This window comes from Cetorhinus maximus, chromosome 6, assembly GCF_964194155.1.
Source record: "Cetorhinus maximus chromosome 6, sCetMax3.hap1.1, whole genome shotgun sequence".
NCBI classification, from domain to species: Eukaryota; Metazoa; Chordata; class Chondrichthyes; order Lamniformes; family Cetorhinidae; genus Cetorhinus; species Cetorhinus maximus.
The window spans coordinates 137,215,539-137,237,228 of record NC_135884.1 but is presented as its reverse complement, the minus strand read 5'-3'; positions in this window follow the sequence as shown (position 1 = coordinate 137,237,228).

Sequence of the window (21,690 nt, the reverse complement as noted above, 5' to 3'; positions counted from 1 at the left end):
AAACATTGGTGCAGCTTTTCAATAGTTGCACCTGATGTTGGTGATCTAACTTCATATACATCCATCCATTTAGAATGTGCATTGATGATCAATAAAAACATGGGGCTGACTTTTCCCCCCGTCGGGGGAGGTTGTGTGGGGGCGGGCAGGAGTGAGCACGATCGGGTGTGTGCCGCCATTTTATGTGGGCAGGCCAATTAAGGCCCGCTCAGCATGACATCCAGAAGCGCTGAGCGCTCCCTATGCGGGTGGGGGTTCCCTGAGAGGTTCCCTGCGCTCTTTCACATGCATGCGTGCGAAAGAGCGCAGAGATCTCCCTGAGGCACGGAGGTGCCTCAGGGAGATTCGTTTCAGTGCTAAAGTTTCAAATAAAGGTCTGTAACACTGTTAAAACATTTCCCCTCATGTGACACTGTCCCATGAGCTGGGACATGTCAAAGTATAAAAGTATAAATTTTTATTACATTTTAAAACACTTCATGAAACCTCATCCTGCCTGTGGATGAAGTTTTATGAAAAATGCGAAGGCCGCCTGGGCTCTTCGCCTACCCACCTACCTTAAGGTTGGACAGGCAGCATTCTTAACAGCTTTAATGACTTTCTTAATGGCCTTAATAGGCCTTTGACAGTTCAGCGGACGTGCAGCTGACGCGTCAGGGCCCTGCCCCCGCTTGCCAACGGGAATATTCTTCCCATGGCACCTAAAAATGGACCTACATAGTCTATATGTAGTCTAACCCAGGGTTGACCAGGCTACTCCTGCAGATGCAGTGGAACTGAAACAGGCAACTTCTGTTGTTGATGACACTGGAGACAGTGTTTAACCATTTTTCCTGTATCACTGTCTATACCTGGCCACTAGCCATAGCTTTGTGCAAGCATCTTCATCTTCGAAATGCCTGGATGCACACGATGCAACTCTGTCAAGAGTGGTTCTCTTCCTTGTGAAGGGGCGACAATTCTTGTTCCCCACAACAAGGTTCCATCTTGACAACTTTACTCAGTTTTGCGGGCATAGAATGGTCTTACCTCTTCAGAGCCTGGTGCATTCGACCATCCTTGCGATATCTGGTCTCGAACATTTGATAAAATTGGATCCTGGTTTGTCCAATTCTTTATTTGCTTCACACAAACCGGTGAAGAATCCAAGAAATTCAACACAGTTACAACTTCTTGTGACACTGGAGTATGTGTGATGATGTCTGATAACGGAAGATTACTGAGGGCATCTGCATTTGCTATATGCACACCCGAACAGTGCATAAAGGTGTACTCACATGCTGACAAAATCAAGCCCATCGTTGAGTTCTGGCAGAGGCTATTGGAGGAATTGCTTTATCTTCAGTAACTAAACCTATTAGTGGCTCATGGTCTGACACTATGGTGAAATGTTGATCATGGAAATATTGATGGAACTTCTCTACTCCGAATATTACTGATAAACCTTCTTTTTCAAGTTGTGAGTAACCCTTCTCGACTGCAGAGAGGGTTCTGGAGACATAGCCTATTGATTTTTCGCATTTGATTTCTGCCTTTCCTTCTGTTTGCCACAGAGTTTTGTCTTGTTCTCCGTTTTGACTTTACTGTCGGCCAAATTTCTCCCTGGCGAAACCTTAACTTGGTTCAGTTCAGTGGTTAAGCTACCCCTGGCTTTGCTACCCACTCGCATCTTGGAAAGTTGCACGACTTTTCCTTCTAATGCCTCTTTTTGTTTCAATCAGCTGATTCTTGTATCTTTTGGCTTCCTCCTGGAACATTGAACTTCACTGAGTTTTTTCTGCCAACTGTTTCTTCAGTTTGTTCAATGTGCCACTATATTCGTTTCACTTATTTTCTTTCCCAGAACCAACTTTGACCTGAGGGATTCTTGTATCCTGTAAAAGTCCTTCGATTCTCCTAACTCATTTTGAAATACTCTGTCATATTCCCTTATCAGCTCAGGGTCTCTTCCTGTTCTCGCTTCAAAAATTTCTGAGCAGTCAAGCTTAATTTTTGTAACTAATCGCGGCCCAGAAGACTCGATCCTTCACCTGTTACAATGGTCACCGGAAGCTGGACCGTCTGTTGCCTATAGCACACAGGTGCAGTGGCGATGTCTTTTACCTGTATTGCCTGCCCAGTATATGCCTTCAGTTGAGCTGTGCTTTGCTCTAGATTCAGTCGCTGGGTACCTTCACCTAGGTATTTAAATGCACGTTCTCCCACCACTGTGGTCAATGCTCCTGTGTCTACATCCATGATTAGAGGCTTTTCATTCACTCGAAGGATGACAGTGATTGGTTCAGTTTTTACTGTTTTGACATTGTATAGGGAATAGATATCAGTATCAGCAGCTTCTGGTTCAGTTATATTGTACACTTCAATCATCTTGGCTTGCTGTCTGATTAGCTGTCTTGATTTCGCCCTGCATTGCTTTACTACATGCCTTTTTTTGTGACAGTAGTGGCATCCTGCCTCTTTAAATCTGCAGATTTCCGGTACATGGTTACCCCTACATCGGTAACAAATTAATTTTTGAACCGCTGGTGCCTTTGCATTTTTTAAGCAGTAGAGACTGTCTCCTGCTTCAAGGCTGCCTCTCTGGTTTTTGTGCCATGCCCGGTGGTAGGTTCCTGCCCTAACTGAAGAAAGGTGCCATGATGCACACTCTGGAAAGCCTGCGAGGACCTCGCACCACTCTCCACTGTTAGTGCTATTTCCATGGTCTGCTTCGGATCAACATTAACTTTTGCAAATAAAAGACGCTGAATGGCGTCATGTACAGCACAAACCAAATGATCCTGCAGCAGGTCATTGAGTATCTCCGAAGTCGCAGTGCTCAGTCAACTGTTTTAACTTCGCGATATAAGTTGCGATTGACTCACCCAGGGCCCTTACTCCGGAGTTGAACTTAAATCTCTGCATAATCTGCAGGGAAATTACAGAGAGATGCAGGCATTATAGAGTAGTTATAATGGGGGACTTTAATTACCCAAATGTAGACTGGGACAGTGGGACAGTAAAGGATGGAGAGGAGCAAAAAGTTCCTAGATTGTGTTCAGGAGAATTTTCTGCAGCAGTATGTGTCCAATTCAATATGAAAAGACGCAGTGTTGGACCTGGTTCTTGGAAATGAGGTGGGCCAAATAGATCAAGTGTCAGTGGAGGAACATTTAGGAGACAGTGATCATTGTATTGTACATTTTAGGATGATAATAGAAAAGGACGATCGGCAATCCAGAGTAAAAATAATTAACTGGACAAGAGCCGACTTCGATGGGGCAAGAACAGAGCTGGGCCAGATAGACTGGAACAAAAGATTGGCAGGAAAAACTGGAGCTGAACAATGGGCTACCTTTAAAAAAGAATTGGTTTGGGCGCATTCAAGGTATATTCCATCGAAAAGGAAAGGTAGGGCAAACATCCAAAGATCCCCGGATAAAAAAGGATATAGAAATTAAGATAAAGAAGAAAAAGTGTGCTTATGACAGGTGTCAGGTAGAAAATATTATTGAGAACCAAGAGGAATACAGAAGGTTCAGAGGGGAGGTGAAAAAACATATTGGAGAAGCAAAGAGGGATTATGAGAAAAGACTGGCAGCCAACATAAAGGGGAATCCCAAAGTCTTCTATAGACATATAAATAATAAAATGGTGGTAAAAGGAGGAGTAGGGCCAATTAGGGACCTAAAAGGGAATTTACACATGGACGAAAGGGCCATGGCTGAGGTATTAAATGAATACTTTGCATCTGTTGTTACCAAGGAGGTAGTTGCTACCCAGGCCACGGTGACAGACAAGGAAACTCTGTCTCTAGAAGATTCAAAATTGATAAGGAGGAAGTGTTGAATAGGCTGTCGGAACTTAAAGTTGACAAGACACTGGGGCCGGATGAGATGCATCCAAGGATATTGAGGGAAGTGAGAGTAGAAATTATAGGGACACGGGCCATAATTTTTCAGTCTTCCCTAGACTCAGGGGAGATGCCGGAGGACTGGAGAATTGCAAACATTATGCCCTTGTTAAAAAAAAGTTGTAAGAATAAGCCCAGCAATTACAGACCAGTCAGTTTAAATTCAATGGTGGACAAGATTCTAGAAACAATTATTTGGGATAGAATTAGTAGTCACATGAAAAAGTATGGGTTGATAAGGAAGAGCCAGCATGGATTTCTAAAGGGAAAATCATGTTTAACTAACTTGCTGGAGATTTCTGAAGAGGTAACAGAAAAGGTCAGTGAGGGTAATGCTGTTGATGTGGTGTACATGGAATTTCAAAAGGCATTTGACATGGTGCCACACAACAGACTTGTGAGAAAAGTTATTGCTCATGGAATAAAAGGGACAGTAGCAATGTTGATACAAAATTGGCTGATAAATAGGAAGCAGAGAGTAATGGTCAATGGATATTTTTCAGGCTAGAGGAAGGTTTGTAGTGAAGTTCCCCAGGGTATTGGGACCCTTGCTTTTCCTGATATATATTAATGATCTAGGTCTTGGTGTACAGGGAATAATTTCAAAGTTTGCGGATTAAACGAAGCTTGAGAGTGTTGTGAACTGTGAGGAGGATGGTGTGGAACTTCAAGAGGACATAGACAAGTTGGTGGAGTGGGCAGATAGGTGGCAGATGAAGTTCAATGTGGAGAAGTGTGAGGTGATGCATTTTGTATGGAAGAACATGGACAGACAATATAAAATAAGATGTGAAATTTTGAAGGGGGTGCAGGAGCAGAAAGACTTGGGTGTATATGTGCATAGATCATTGAAGGTGGCAGGACAGGTGGACAGAGCAGTCAATAAAGCATATAGTATCCTGGGCTTTATTAATAGTGGCATAGAATACAAGAGAAAGGAGGTTTTGCTGAATTTATATAGGACACTCGTTAGACCTCAGCTGGAACATTGTGTACAGTTCTGGGTGCCACATTTAAGGAAGGATTTAAGGAAGCACTTTGGAGAGAGTGCAGAAGAGGTTTACAAAAATGGTTCCAGGGATGAGAAGCTTCAGCTATGAGGATAGATTGAAGAGGTTGGGACTGTTCTCAGTGGAGAGAAGAAGGCTAAGAAGGGATTTGATAGAGATGTTCAAAATCATGAGGGGGCTGGACAGAGTAGATAGGGAGAAGCTGTTCCTGCTTATAAAAGGGTCAAGAACGAGAGGACATAGGATTAAACTGATTTGCAAAAGAAGCAAGTGTGATGTGAGAAAAACGTTTTTCACAGAACGAGTGGTTTAGGTCTGGAATGCACTGCCTGGAAGTGTGGCGGGGGCAGGTTCAATCGAGGCATTCAAGAGGGCATTAAATGATTATTTGAATAGAAACAATGGGCAAGGGAAAGGCAGGGCAATGGCACAAGGTCATCATGCTCATTTGGGGAGCTGGTGCAGACATGATGGGCCGAATGGCCTCCTTCTGTTCTGTTAACATTCTGTGATAATTACTGATGGCTTTGGCTGAAAATGTATCTTAACGAGGTCTACCAGCTTGTTAAAAGATTTAAAATTGGGTGCGTTCGGGGCCGTCAGACTTCAGATGAGGTTATATGTCTTACTCCCGCAGACACTTATAAGGATTGCTTTCTGCTTCTCCTCCGCTATTATTTCATTCACCATGAAATAAAAACCTAGGCACTCTATGTACTGTCTCCAGTCTTCAATGGATGAGTCATAAAGATCAATTCTGCCGAAGAGTGGCATGACTGGTGAGTATACTTTTCTTTGTTTCCTTGATGAGTTGCTTTAGTATGTGCTGTATATAGTACATACTGCAGCCACTGTGTATCGGTGCTGCATATGGGCACGGACTGCTTCAATATCTGAGGAGTTGCAAATGGTGCTGAACATTGTGCAATCATCAGCGAACATCCCCACTTCTGACCTTATGATGGAAGGAAGGTCATTGATGAAGCAGCTGAAGATGGTTGAACCTAGGACACTACCCTGAGGAACTCCTGAGGCTGAGCTGATTGACCTCCTTTCTAGCAATGGGCCTGGTTCAAGCATGTAGCAAATTTTGGAAAGATAAGGTTTGGCACAATAATAAACTGAATTTCAAAAAAAAAAAGTTGCGGTATTAAGAAAAGGATCAATCCCTGAGCAAAAATAAAGCAATGTCATAACAATAAATTGTTACATTAAAAGAAGAGTAATTAATAAAAATGACCAGAGTGTGAAAGGATCAGCGTGTGTGTGTTCACTGCACCTCCAATCAGAGACTCTTTTTCTCCCTCATTTGCTGCTGATAGGCTCATTACTGAGCCTATCAGCAGCAAATGTGGGAAAGGGACAGCCCGTGATTGGAGAAGCAGCCCCTTTGCAATTCACTTACCTGCACTTTAAACTTACAGGCCGATCTTAACCGGCTTTTGAACAGTAGCTCTGTGGGCCACATCGAGGTCTTCACTGGCCACACTGTGGCCCGCAGGCCGCCAGTTGGACAAGCTTGGTTTAGATTCAAAGCCGAGTTTTACCTTCTTTGAGAAAACCAAGATAATGGGCCACGGTCATGACTAACACTGAAGAAAAGATTAATTAAAAATGAAGCGAATACGACTGGCCTGCCGATCCTGAACTGGGACTAGCTCCTCTGCAAACTCTTTCCTCAAGTCGCTACTCCCAATTAGGTAACCAAATCACGGCCAGCAACACAATTTGGATGCGATCCAATCCGGCAGCTGGATAAAAATTTAGCTCAGGTAAGCAACACAAAAAAAAAATCGAGAAGTGCAGGGGTTGTTAAACATCGCAGCATCTTAACAGCCCTAGAAATGATGATAAATTGTGACCACTAAAACAGCTGCAGAGAATGGATGAACGGCAGAACATTCACTTTGCTAGGAAAGCACGTTTTAGTAACTATGCTGCATCTGAACATGTGGATAAAGTGCTAACTTTCCAACAGCAACTACCTGGGTCAGTGAGTTTCACAACTGCTGGCTTTGTATTTGGCAAGAGGTGACATGGTGTCAAGTCAAGGAATTGGTATTATCAAGAAAGCCACCAAGGTAAATGGTTGCATGGTTACTCCGCACTGTACTGTGTCATACTTTGTTCAGTCAGTAGATTTATGAAACACATGTCATAACAGCCACAGCTCACAAATATTTTTGTGTAGAAATTGTTATGCGTTTTCCCATGTTACAGATCTAAAATGGGTGTGAAGCACACCAATTTAGTAGCGAGACGGCCTGTGCCCAATCTGCACAGGCTTTGGTCCTCCTGCCAAATTTGCTGGGTCCTTTTCATAGATGTCCTGGGCAAATGGCACGGCGTCCCCATTACGCCACTCAATTTTACACTGAACACCCCCCACCCCTGCCTGCCAGTCTGCTCCTGGAAGTGAAGGGGGTGATGTGGGGTGGCTGTAAAATTCCAGCTCCCGAGTCCACACGGAATAACATGGAAATCCAGTGGTTACTCTCCTCCAGAGGGTGCAGCGATTTGAGCTTCCCCCACCCCAAACCACCCCACCCCACTCCCCCCGAATTCAATCCCTAAGCAATCAGTGAATTCGTGAAAACTTGCACTTTCACACTGTTAATCTCACCGTAAGAATCTTTGACAAAGTTACATCCTGTTGAATGAGGCATAATTAGGTTTTTAATCACTGCTCCAATTCATAATTACTGCTAATCACCCTCACTGGCACTGAAAAGCTAATTTTACATTTGTGGAAAACTTAAATTTCTCCATTATGATAAAAATTCCACGTGATTTTAAACTTTTTTAAAAAAAAGTTGGTTTATCTTTACCTTAATTTCAATCCTAATCCAATCATAATCATTTTATTTGCTATTTGAAAGCTATCTGAAAATTTGAATTACAAGTGGAAGATATTAAGTGCTTTTAACTTTCTGGTTTGCGCTCTGTATGAATACGTCAATGTGATTGGCTGCTGCTTGCCTCCTCACTGTTGCTGCACATCTGGAGATCCTCTTGATTTGGCGCCAAATTTAAACTGCCATCAGAAAAGGAGAAAACCACATCGCAGAAAGATCTTTGTAAGTAGCGTTTATCCAGCTCAGCAACATGTGCTGTTGCTTTGCCACTGACCACAAAATGTAACCCTTTATATTGGAAGCAGTGAGTGATCTCAATGTTCTAATGTGAACATGCCTGTAGCTGGTAATGTGAGCAGAAGGTTACTCCTGGTAACATTGGGTTGGGTTTTACTCCCATCAGTGAAAGAACATTCACCATTGTCTTCCTACGAACACTGCTGTGGTTCCTATGCTTTTTGACTCATTCGTACACAATCCTAAAATATATTTATTTATATAGTGTGCTTTTAGATGACAGCTTAATTAACTTTCTTCACCTTAGACACCAAGGCCCAGAAACTAATCTGAGTCTGAGGATTGATGGAAAATGGCTCTAGGGTCTCATCAGTGAGTTGCCAAGGTTGGTCACACTACCATGGCTCACCTAAGTGGATGAACCAGCCATTCATTAGACGTGCACTTGTCCAGAGACTTCCTATGGATTTTTTGGGAACTTATTGTAAACTAGAATGTTAAAATGACATGCACCCTCTACCGGGGCTCTTAGACCTATGTGTGCAGGGCGAACAACTCTGATTCTCCTTGACTAATCAAGATTGAAGAATTTTTAATGAGCAGTGCAGAGACTGAACCAAGATGTGTCACTTAAAATAGCTAATTAAATGTTGGATTAAGTACAGAAAGTGAAATAAAGAGAGGGAAATAAAGATTGGATTAAGAGAGATAAAATAGACAGTAATAATTATTTTTTAATCTCCAAAAATAATTAAAATTTGAAGGAGTAGGAGTCCACGCTTTTAGAAGTTAATTTTCAGTGCTGGAGAAGTTGGCCTGAATTTTACTGTGGACATTGGAATTTCAAAGGTGCAGCGAAAAGCGGGTCTCAGGACCACACTTGCCGGCAGCAGGATCTGTTTGGCAATTTTACTATAGGCAACCTTCTACTTGGCAACCTGTGGGTCTGCAGGATAGGATCCTGATACTGCTGGCCCTATCAGAGAGCTGACAGCTCCGAAGCCTCAGCAGCGCCACCGGGAGAGGTGGCCACTGGTGAGGAATGCATGAAGCCCAGGAAGCCAGGTAAGTTTATAAAAAATGATACAAAAAGTATCAGGGGGCCGCGGGTTGGAGGGGAAAAGCTTCCGCGGTGGTTGTTGGGACCACAGGGGTTGTCCCACCTTTCCACGGCCCTCATTTTGGGCCATTGAGCCTCTGGCCCTGATGGTCCCTGGGCTGCCACAGGAAGACCATTACAATTTAGCTGGCAACCTCTCCACGCAGTGGGGTTTCCCGCTGTTGGTTAAATGCCAATGTCCCTGCAAAATGCCTCCTAATTCTGCCTTTAATCATGCTAATCAGTTGCCAACCACCTTGGAGCAGGCAACCTCACCACAAATGGTCCTGCCCATTGGTAAAATTGGTAAAATCCTTGCCATTGGCAGAATTAATACTTACCACACTGTCAATAATTTACTTACACTGGAATTAACGAAGCTGAAGTTTTTCTGACATGTTTACTGGTTATCTATCACGCAAGTGCCACAGCTTCAAGTCCTTCGGGTGTTTCATTGCTGAATCCCTTGGTGAGGCACCATTATTGTGAAGCTTTTGGAGGAACACTTGGGCAGCAATGTCCTGATTTCCACATTTAACTATGCATGTGTAGCCACTGGAAGCAGAGCATAATTGCCTGAATAGGTTGGTTGGGCCCAATGGCTTGTTTCTGTGTCGGATATTCCATATAATATCCTGATTATATTCCAATTATATAATTAATATAATTATCAAAAACTTATTATTTATCAGTTCAGATGAATGTAGGTCCTTTCTAACCTACATTAACAGAGTTAACATTTCAGGTGGATGTAATTCCATTTGAACTGCTCTTTAGAACTGATCAAAGGATTTGCCAGAGCAAACTGCAGTGCTTAATGACCACCACAGGATGGTGCTGTAGCAGTGCCTTTCCCAGAAAACAGCAGATGTGTTGCTGATCAAAGGTAACTAAAGACATCCTGATGCCGTTTCCAGCAATGTTGCTCCACGATCACCATCACTGTTTGGACACCTTCTCTGGGATATATTGTAAAGCATCTCCCTGAATAATCTGGGCAATTAAATCATTGCTTTCAGATTCTAAAGCCCTGTCAGTGCATGATAAACAGAATCCCCCCCAAACCTACCCATTAAACTTGCTATCATACTGGAACAGATTGTGAACACAGGAAAGTTGCAGGATATAAGAGCCATCACAGCTCCCAAGATATCTGGCATTAACACAGGGATCCTCAGGTGGACATTGCAGCCATAGACACATTGAATCATATCCTTTCCTTTTTCTGTATGGCATCCAGATGTGTGAAATCAGTGATGTCCTAGACCATTGGAACATTATCTATACCAAAGAAGCCTCACTGATTTGGACTCAGCTGCTTTGTCTTGGTGAACAGAGTGGAGGGTGTGTCTTAGCAGAACCTCAGTGATATGTTAGTTTAAGATTCTGTACTCCCTACTGACCCTCTACTTTCAGTGCTTACCCATTGAAGGGGCAAGATTCCAACTTTGTGCAATTAAATTTGGATTTGTGTTTACAGTGCGTGAGTGTTAAGCTGTAAACCTACTCCTAAATACGGGCACTGGCAATGCTGCCGATCGTGTGTATTGCAGTATTTGTTTACCTACTATTATTTTTACTCTAGTTCCATGTAAAAGAAAACAGTGACTGGAATACTTAGGCAGAACCAACAAAGAAAAAAAAATGTCCATTGATTATTTTGGCTGCCAAATTCAGAATGCAGGGTGCATCCTGCTACCAGCGCAGCCTGTGAGGGGTGCTGCTGGTAATATACAATGTAACCATTTTTGGCACATTATCGTCACGGGTCTAGGCACTGATTCTGGCCTAGATCCCCCTCCAGGTTGATCCCACATCTGTCCCTGTAAGCAAGGTGGGCCTGATTGCATTAGGCTCACTGCATCCGCACTGTGTCGTCACTAAGGTCTGTGACATGGGAATTCCCAAGCGAGGGAGTCAATCTCTTCCCCCTTATATCAACGCAGACCTGGACTCTCTGGATCCCAGTTGAGTTTCTTTCTGTTCTAATAAACTCCTGCCTAAATTCAATGCACATACATCTGCAAGAATGGCCAGTGAATCTTGGGGACTCTGCTAATTTGAAACTGAAGTAGAAATTGAATTTCAGTCTGCAGTGGCAATTACTGCCACTTCGATTTTTGACGTTTTCCAGAAAATGTAATACCTACAACAGTGGCCACTCAGCTATAACCTGGTGGAGAAATGCAGTTACTTCTGTTTAATACTTAACCTCCGATGGACAATAGATGAAGAGGTTGTAATAGACCAGTATAGAAAGGATTAATAAGGGCAGCAGCAGAGATCTTGTGACTTGATTGATGTATGAATCTGCTTGCTTAGCATTCATGGGTTTTATTTGATATAAGAGTGAATTGTGAACCTTAAACCACAATGTTCAAATGTAACTAATCAAGCACCTGATTACGGTTTTGCAGTTGTCTATAAGCCAATGATTTAAACAGATGCTTTTTGAATGATTGAATGAATAAGGGAGTGGAATCTGTGGTTAGAGATAAGAATATTGAGGTTGGAAAAATAAGTAGGGAATGTGAATCTCTTTGCAATGAAATGTCACACCACAGGACTAGACAGGCAGACCTGGAATTAATAGTGACCAGGCCTATGGTTAGAAGATCCAAATGATTGAACAGCTATTGACTGCAGGAAGAATGTGCAGCATGAGAGGGTACTGATTAAAAATTGTGTGGACGGGAAACCAAAGTGTTAATTCAGTGAAAAGGAACCGTTTCCTTAAATATGGTGTCTTTATCCTTTCTTTGTGTAAGAAATTTGATAGAAAGCCTGGGAGACAATGGGAATTTGATGCTGGAACAGGGCATTGAATATCAAGGATTGTGAGGAGAAGATGATATAGAAGATCTGAATCTAGACTGAGAATCGCGGTGAATGCTCCACACATATAAGATGTCAGAAATCAGAAGGTAGGAATCCTACAAGTTAAAATTGTCCCAGAGCATAATGTGGTGTAACGTCCTCTTATTGCTATCGTCAGTATTGTGTACTTTGGTGATATACATGACGTCTACCCTATATAAAGGTTAAATTGATTTTTAATGTATGTGTGTATGATATATTTCAATTATGTGCCTGATTCAACAGGCCTGAACCCAAATTATATTTAAAGACACAGTGCATGCTTATCTTTGATGTTTTCAACTTATCTTTTTAGAATGCTTTGGTATTTATGCAAACAACAAGTGAACATTCATGACTAGAAATTTAAGTTACAATACGGAAAGGGGCCATTCAGCCCAACTTGTCCACGTTGACGTTTCTCTTATTCCTATAGGTTGTCTGCCTTGGGAACCCACCCATTATTCTTAACTGAATGGTGAATGCGGAGGCTATCTCCTGTTAGATTGCATTGGAGCGCACTCTGCAAAAGTGAGGGGGAAACAGGGCCCGCAATTGGTGCGAGTGTCTGAAAATTTTTAAGCTGGTAAGATGTCACCCAGGCTTTTTAGTTTACCTCATAGGATCACACAAGAAGGATAATAGGCTCTCTAACTCCTACAGAGTTAACGCTGAATAGTATGCACTTTTTAATGTATAGTTTTGCTCACCTCAATGACTTTTTGTTGCTCACAGCAACCTGAGAGCGTAGGAGTTGAATATATTGAGTACTGCCTTAAGTAAACTATTGCTTCCTTTCATGGGTTCGAGTCCTATTCCAGAGACTTGAGCCCATGATGCAGGCTGCCACCTCACTGAAGGAATGCTGTGCTGGGGGTCAGGCGCGTCATTCAGTTGTGAAATTCAAAGCCTTGTCTGCCCTCTCAGGTGGATGCAATAGATCCCCTGGAACTATTTAAAGAAGAACAGGGGAGTTCTCCCATATCCTTGTCACTTATTTCAGTGTTGTTTGCGGGAGCTGGTTGTGTGCTAATTAATTACTGTATTTCCTACATTATAACAATGCCTACAATTTATAAGTACTTCATTGGTTGTAACGAGCTTTGGGACATCCTGAGGTCATGGGTGCATATAAATGTAATTTTTCTTTCTTCTTTAACACTTTCCTTTCCTTTCATTCTCAGTGAGTTTTAAGTCAATTACGTTCATGGCAACATTGCATATTATTAAAACTTAGTGAAGTCACTGGATATGACCAACAAGGTTTCAACACTAGTTCAGCGAAATGTTTGTAAATGCTTCACAGGATTCTGAAACCACTGGTCATGCAGGTGTACTCAGCAAGACAGAGTTAGGTCTTTATCATACTTTACAATAGTCTCACAGTTTTGCACTGATTTATTACCATCATTCACTACGTTCATAACTAAGACATTAATAGCCAAAAGTTGTAAAATGATTTTCAACACTAGAGCAGACTCATTTGTGTTAATAATTAATAGCTGTAATGATAAATCAAACAGATTTTCTTCTATTACAGGTCATTTGTGTCCCTTCTGTTGATAAAATGCGCTCAGGAGAAAACATTTCATCAGTAACCATTTCTTATAAAATGCCTCATGCTGTAACTTTAGTGAAAAATTGATAGACTCCAATGTCTAATAGATTGGATCCTAAGACTAAATCTAATTTAGCCATATATGACCAAGGTCAGGTAAAGCATCTATTTAGTTAAAGAAAGAATTTACATTTAGAAAGTGCCTTTCATGGCCTCAGGGTGTTCCAAAGCACTTTTGTAGTCGCTGTTGTAATGTCTCACAAAAGTAACGTGATAAATGACCAGATAATCTTTATTTGGTGGTCCAAAACAAAATAAAAACAGAATTACCTGGAAAAACTCAGCAAGTCTGGCAGCATCAGCGGAGAAGAAATCAGTCAACGTTTCGAGCCCTCATGGCCCTTCGGCAGAACTGCAGCATAGTTTCAACAAGGGAGAAATATAAATTGGTTTAAGGTGGGTTGGGGGGGTGGGGGGGGGGGCGGGGGGAAGAGACACATTGAGGGTGTGGTGTGAGCAGATAATCAAAAGATGTCAGAGACAAAAGGGTCAAAGAGGTGTTGAAGGTGGTGGTCTTTGTCTGAGAAAAGTGCTAATTAAGAATGGAAAACAGGATATTTAAAGTACAGCTCTAGTGGGGGTGGGGTGGAAAGACTAAAAGTTTTAGTTTTAGATTTAAAAATAATGGAAATAGGTGGGGAAAGAAGAATCTATATAAATTATTGAAAAAAAAAGCGGGTGGGGGGGGGAAAAGAAACAGGGTGGGGATGGGGGGAGGGGGAGTTTAAGATCTAAAGTTGTTGAATTCAATATTCAGCCCAGAGGGCTGTAAAGTGCCTAGTCAGAAGATGAGGTGCTGTTCCTCCAGTTTGCGTTGGGCTTCACTGGAACAATGCAGCAAGCCAAGGACAGACATGTTGGCAAGAGAACAGGGTGGAGTGTTAAAATGGCAAGCGACAGGGAGGTTTGGGTCTTTCTTGCGGACAGACCGCAGACCACTCTGCGGTCTGTCCGCAAGAAAGACCCAAACCTCCCTGTCGCTTGCCATTTTAACACTCCACCCTGTTCTCTTGCCAACATGTCTGTCCTTGGCTTGCTGCATTGTTCCAGTGAAGCCCAACGCAAACTGGAGGAACAGCACCTCATCTTCCGACTAGGCACTTTACAGCCCTCTGGGCTGAATATTGAATTCAACAACTTTAGATCTTAAACTCCCCCTCCCCCCATCCCCACCCCATTTCTTTTCCCCCCCACCCGCTTTTTTTTTTCAATAATTTATATAGATTCTTCTTTCCCCACCTATTTCCATTATTTTTAAATCTAAAACTAAAACTTTTAGTCTTTCCACCCCACCCCCACTAGAGCTGTACTTTAAATATCCTGTTTTCCATTCTTAATTAGCACTTTTCTCAGACAAAGACCACCACCTTCAACACCTCTTTGACCCTTTTGTCTCTGACATCTTTTGATTATCTGCTCACACCACACCCTCAATGTGTCTCTTCCCCCCACCCCCCCCGCCCACCTTAAACCAATTTATATTTCTCCCTTGTTGAAACTATGCTGCAGTTCTGCCGAAGGGCCATGAGGGCTCGAAACGTTGACTGATTTCTTCTCCGCTGATGCTGCCAGACTTGCTGAGTTTTTCCAGGTAATTCTGTTTTTATTTTGTTTTGGATTTCCAGCATCCGCAGTAGCTTTTAGCTTTTTGTTTTTATTTGGTGGTGCTGGTTGATGGATAAATGTTGGCCAGGATACGCTGTTCTTATATGAATATTCATGAGATCTTTTACACTGGCCAAAGAGGGCAGTACAGGCCTTGGCTTAAAATCTCATTTGAAAGATAGATAGCACTATTGTGCTAAAATGCTGTGACCGAGTCTTTGGATTAGGGCTTGAACCCACAACATTTTGATTCAGGGGCAAGGGTGCTGAGCCAAAGCTGACATCTAAAAATTAAACCACGATACTTTTTGTGAGGGACAATATTTGTTTTTGCAACTTAATTCCGATCTACACTACAGTAAAACTTTCAAACTTGAACAGAAGAGAAAAAGAAAGGAATGGAAGGGAAATTGTAATGCTTAAAATGGCCTTACTGATAAGAGTTCTGCACTGTTTTAAGGGAGCTGAAACTGCATCCAAGATATTAAACAAAGGATGACACTTGCATCAGCAAGCAGAGCCCATTTTGCAATCTGATATTGGTTTCACTGTTGTGGAGTAATTTAATTTAGTTAGCTTGCAACTAACATATAGTATACATGAAGGAGCTGACATCAATATATTATATTATACCAGGCAAATGAATTATTAGCCTGTTACCATGTGTACATCATTTCACTTCACACATATATTAGTTCTATCTTTAATAATTGTTCAAATTTATGTCCAAACTTGTTAAACAAAAATTGAAGTGAATCAAAGTAAGGTAAAGGAAGGAAACAAGAAGCAATCAAACAAATAGGGACCAAGAGAGTGAACATAAATTACAAGATTAAAAAAGGGAAAGAAAGATTGAGATAATGAATACGATTAAGAACAAGGAATGACTTGAAGGAAAGAATGAAAAATTAACACATTTAGATTGGAGCTGCTGCCTCCTTCATGTATCATTCATTATATACTACAGAATAACACAATGATTAAACATGCCCTCCCATGGATGTATTAATGGTTGGCTACATGCACTTTATATTCAAAAGCTCTGGATGGGTAAGGACTGATGAAAATGAACGTTGTATATGCTTATCTCCCACAGGACAAACAGAAATTTATATTTTGTGTATCAGTAGTCTACAGGAAATGAATAAATGTCCAACATTGTTTCATAGACGCGATAACACTATCAACAAAACTCACAATGTATTCAGGCAAACACATTCCGAATATAAGCAGTGAAAGATTTATTATAGTCATATGTGTGAGTTTGAATTGGACATTCAATCTATGTTCTCTTGACTAATAGGTAACATGTATTGTGCACCATCTGCTGCAAAAGCCAGTCATTGCACATTGAGTTTGTGTGAAATACTTTGGTACAACAACCAGAGTGCTTTTACTGGAATAAGGAGGAAGAGTTACAGTAATCCAAATTGGTTGGATACTTTTGTATCGGTTAAATTCTGCCTAAAAGTTGAAAAAATTCTCCTGGAGCAAGCGGAAAAACAATTCATTAGTTTTTCAGTTTTTTATAATTTCCCCATTGAGTTCAGTTTTGTTCTTTTTAACAAATGAATAAGGTTATTTACAATTCATTGCCAGATGTCATCAGAAGTGCCAATGCATTTGACATTACAAAACTATTCAGCTTCCTCTTATCAAATGTATTGAATGGTCTTTCGAAGTTTGTCAGTTTGTTTTAGATCACTCATCAAAATGTGGGGAGATGGAGTACTTCTCTGTTTCTGGTATGCAGTGAGCAATGTCCAAGATTCAACGTGGATAAAGCTCCACCTACACCTACAAACTCATAAATATACTGTAATGCCAAACTCAGCAGTCTACCCACGACTATACAGTGCTATTTTTCCTACAGCAAACATGCTGTAGCTTCTGAATGAAATCTAAGTTGTATTAAAATTGTACTTATTCATTTCACTTAGACTCTGTCCTAGCCATGAGTTATCAGGGAGAAGAGGCTTTCATTCTACAGAAACCTAGCTCTCAGTGGTAAAAGGACCGCACTGTAGAGAAGCCTCTTGAAAAAATGATTTAAAACCTAGACTGTTATCAATGTAACTAAAGAACAGCACTTTTAGGACACTTGAACAGATTTCAATTTCACATAAGCACATCTCTCAAAGCAAACTCTCAAAACAACATATTATTGCAATATATGTTGACTCATTTTTAGTACACATCAATGCTTCAACATATATTACTAATTCTCTGATTCATATTTTATAAAGTATTTACAGAATCCCATAATATATGTCATACGTCTTTCCACATGTCTCAGTAATTGGCTGAGCTTTGAAGGTCATGAAAATTCTGGGTTCAATCCCTGGTATACGCTAAACTCAAAAATGTTAGGGTACCAAAATTGGACCCAATGTCCCTTGGTTAGGGTAGAGAAAATTAACTTGGGTATCCAGCCCTACTTGATATCCAATGACTTTTCACAAAGCTTATATGCCCGATAACAGTTATAAAAGCCTCCTCTGTGGGGATTCCTCACTATCAAATAGCCTGCCATCATTCATGAATAATAACCACTTAGGCACAGTACTAAAGGATGACCAGTTTTTGTGAATTGTACCCAGCTTGGAATCATCACATTCAGATTAAGAGGGACAGGGACAGCTGATGAAGAAAAAAAATAATCAGGCCATTATAAAATCACATGTATCAGAAATTATTTTGTTTATATTGTCCTAATTTCCTTTCTATCTATTTAATAGCTTAAGTTAACAACATGAGAACATATACATTTTGAGGGAAAGGTCATTAAGTCCAATAAACTCAATCACTTTTGATTGGTTTTGAAACAATCTTTTGGCCTTCATCCCACGAACCCTCCATTTCCTCTCCATAAACAAATGTGTTTCCCACATGAAAACCAATGGCAGACTGGGTGACTGCTTTTTGGAACACCTCTGTTCAGTACGCAAGCATGACCAGGCCCCAAGCTTCCAGTTTCCTGTCATTTTAGTTTTCTATCTTGCTCCCATGCTGACATTCCTGTCCTGAGCCACCTTCAGTGTTCCAATGAAGTTCAAAGCAAGCTCTAGGAACAGCACCTCATCTTTTCACTGGGCACTTATGGGCTCAACACTGAGTTTAATAATTTTAAATTGTAACCTCTGCTCCCATTTTGTTTCATTTTCCTTTGCTAGTTTGCTTTTACTCTCGTTTCTATCTTCTTTCCTTGACATTGCTTTCAGACAGCAGTTATTTATTGTAACATGTCTTTAAGGGATTGCAGCATGACATCACTAGGAAGGAAGTGTGTCATGCTGCTCCTAGTGATGTCACCCTGCAATCCCTTAAAGGCACATTACAACATTATTCAGGACCCTGCCATTTACTCCAAATCTAGACGCATCTTTTATTTCTTTATTTGTCTCAGCACTACTCTCTTTGATCTTACCACGTGAAACCTTTTTGTCATTTAATCTCTCCTGCACTCCACCCTACCACAGACCTTACATTTGTTCTTATTCCCAGCCTCCCCAGTTCAGTTGCTCAAAACCTATTACAGTTCCAAACTTTTCCAAGTTCTGATGAAAGATCACAGACCTAAAACGTTGGGCAGCATTTCGCTTTCAGGGGTGAAAGCCGATGCCAGGCTCAGTTCCGAGTTGTGACCCTGCGTGTGTTCCTGACATGCGCACCTCAATTTTAAAGTGTCAGCCCATTATTCATCAGGAAGCATGTGTGTCATCCAATTAAGGGCCATGGGCCGTTGGGCAGGTTCTTGAGGCTGAAGATGGCTTGGATCAATAAGTCATGCAACAACATTACAGTCTTTTTATGTATTATTTTAATGAAGGAAGAAAGGACAAAAGTGAAATCAATTGAAAGATGTCAAGTGTCAATGGTTTACCAAACAATGCAATTATTTTCTTTCGGCATTTCTGACATTGCAGCTAGCCAATTGGCAAATAGTATGTAAGTTATAACCCAATAGGGTAATATGGCATCTATGGAGTTCTCACAATGAGTTATTCTGATTTTGTCTGATTACATAATATTTGGACTGTGACACAGAAACCTGAAGAATACTTGGCCAGTTAGACATATTTGTCATCTCCTTTATGTAATATATACTTTTACTGTAAATTAATACTGTAACAAAAGATGTAAATTTGTCTTTGTGCAAAGATGGGTGGTAGGTCAAAAGATTGGACAGAATATAAAAAACAGCAAAGAATGACCAAAAGATTCATCAGGAGGGTAAAATTAGAGTATAAGAGGAAAATAGCTAGAAATATAAAGACAGGTGGTAAGGGTTTCACTAGATATTTAAATAAGAAAAGAGTTAACAAAGTGAGTGTTTTTCCTATAGAAATTGAGTTTGGGGAATTAATAATGGAAAATAAGGAGATGACAGATGAACTGAACAGGTATTTTGCATCAGTCTTCACTATAGAGGACACAAGTAACATCAAGAAATAGCTGTAAATCAGGAAATGGAAGGGAGGGAGGAACTCAAGAAAATTACAATCAGCAGGGAAGTGGTAGTGAGTAAATTGTTGGAGCTGCGGACTGACAAGTCCCCGGCTCTTGATGGACTTCATCCTAGGGTCTTAAAAGAAGTGGCTAGTGAGATAGTTGATGCATTGGTTTTAATTTTCCGAAACTCCCTAGATTCGGGGAGGGTTCCATTAGATTGGAAAAGAGCAAATGTAACTCCTTTATTCAAAAAGGGAGGGAGACAAAAAGCTGGAAACTATAGGCCAGTTAGCCTAACATCTGTCATAGGGAACATGTAAGAAACTATTATTAAAGACATTATAGCAGGGCACTTGGAAAAATTCAAGGTAATCAGGCAGGGTCAACATGGTTTTTTGAAAGGGAAATCACATTCAACCAATTTATTGGAGTGCTTTGAAGAAGTAACATGTGCTGTGGATAAATGGGAACCGATGGATGTACTGTACTTAGATTTCCAGAAAGCATTTGATAAGGTGCCACATCAAAGGTTATTGTGAAAAATAAAAGCTCATGGTGTAGTGGGTAACATCTTGGCATAGATAGAAGATTGGCTAGCTAACAGGAAACAGAGGATGGGCATAAAAAGTGTTTTTCTGGTTGACAAGGTGTAACGAGTGGTGTGCCACAGGGATCAGTGCTGAGGCCCAAACTTTTTACAATTTATATAAATGACGTGGATGAAGGGATTGAAGGAATGGTGGCTAAATTTGTTGATGACGCAAAGATAAGTAGGAAAGTAAAATGCGAAGTGGACATAAGGAGACTACAAAAGGATATAAATAGGTTAAGTGAATGGACAAAGATCTGGCAAATGGAGGATAATGTGGGAAATTGTCCATTTTGACAGGACAAATAAAAAAAAGAAGCTTATTATCTAAATGGTGAGAGATGCAGAGCTGTGAAGTGCAGAGGGTCCTACTGCATGAATCACAAAAGGTTAGTATACAGGTACAGCATTAGGAAAGCTAATAGAATGCTGTTATTTATTGAGAGGGGAATTGAATACAAATGTTGAGAGGTTATGCTTTAGCTATACAGGGCACTGGTGAGACCACATCTGGAGTGCTGTGTGCAGTATTGGTCTCTTTATTTAAGGAAGGATGTAAATACATTGGAAGCAGTTCAGAGAAGGTTTACTTGACTAATACCTGGACTGGCCGGGTTGTCTTATGATGGAAGGTTAGATAGGTTAGGATTGTATCCACCAGAATTTAGAAGAGTAAGAGGCAACTTGATTGAAATATGTAAGATCCTGAGGTGGATGTGAAGAGGATATTTCCTCTTGTGGGAGAATCTAGAACTAGGGATCACTGTTTAAAAATAAGGGGTCAACCATTTAAAACAGAGATGAGAAGAAATTTTTTCTCTCAGAGGGTGGTGGGTCTTTGGAACTCACTTCCTCAAAAGGCAGTGGAAGCAGAGTCTTTGAATATTTTTAAGGCAGAGCTAGGTAGATTCTTGATAATCAAGAAGACAAAAGGTGAGAGGAAGTAGAGTTGAGGTTACAATCAGATCACCCTTGATCTTATTAAATGTTGGAGCAGGCTTCAGCAGTCAAGTGACCTACTCCTGCTCCTTATTCGTATGTATGTAAGTCAAAATGCAACAATTGAAATGTGAACGTGAAAACAACCAGGCCAAATCTTCTGAGGAGTGGCAAACACTGCTCCTACCTTTTTTTTTCAAAGCCCTGGAGCTCTGCATTTCTGGCCAGGACTTCAAAAACCAGGCCTCTTCAGAAATGCAGAGCATACCTGTTCTGGGGAGTCCTCCGTCATAGTGCAGGATTGTCAGGGGAAGCCAAGCCACACCCCCTTTTTACAGCACTATCTGCCATATTTGGGTAAGTCTTCATTCACTATCTCAGTGAAAAGCTTTGGGAGATTTAAATAGCTTTTCACTGTGCTAGTGAATGAGTGTGAGTGAGGTAAGTGGGAAGGGTGGGTAAGGTGGTAGGGTCGGTGGGGGGGAGTAATGAGGTCGGGGGAGTCAGCGCCTCAGCGAGGCAGTTGAAGGGTTGGGAG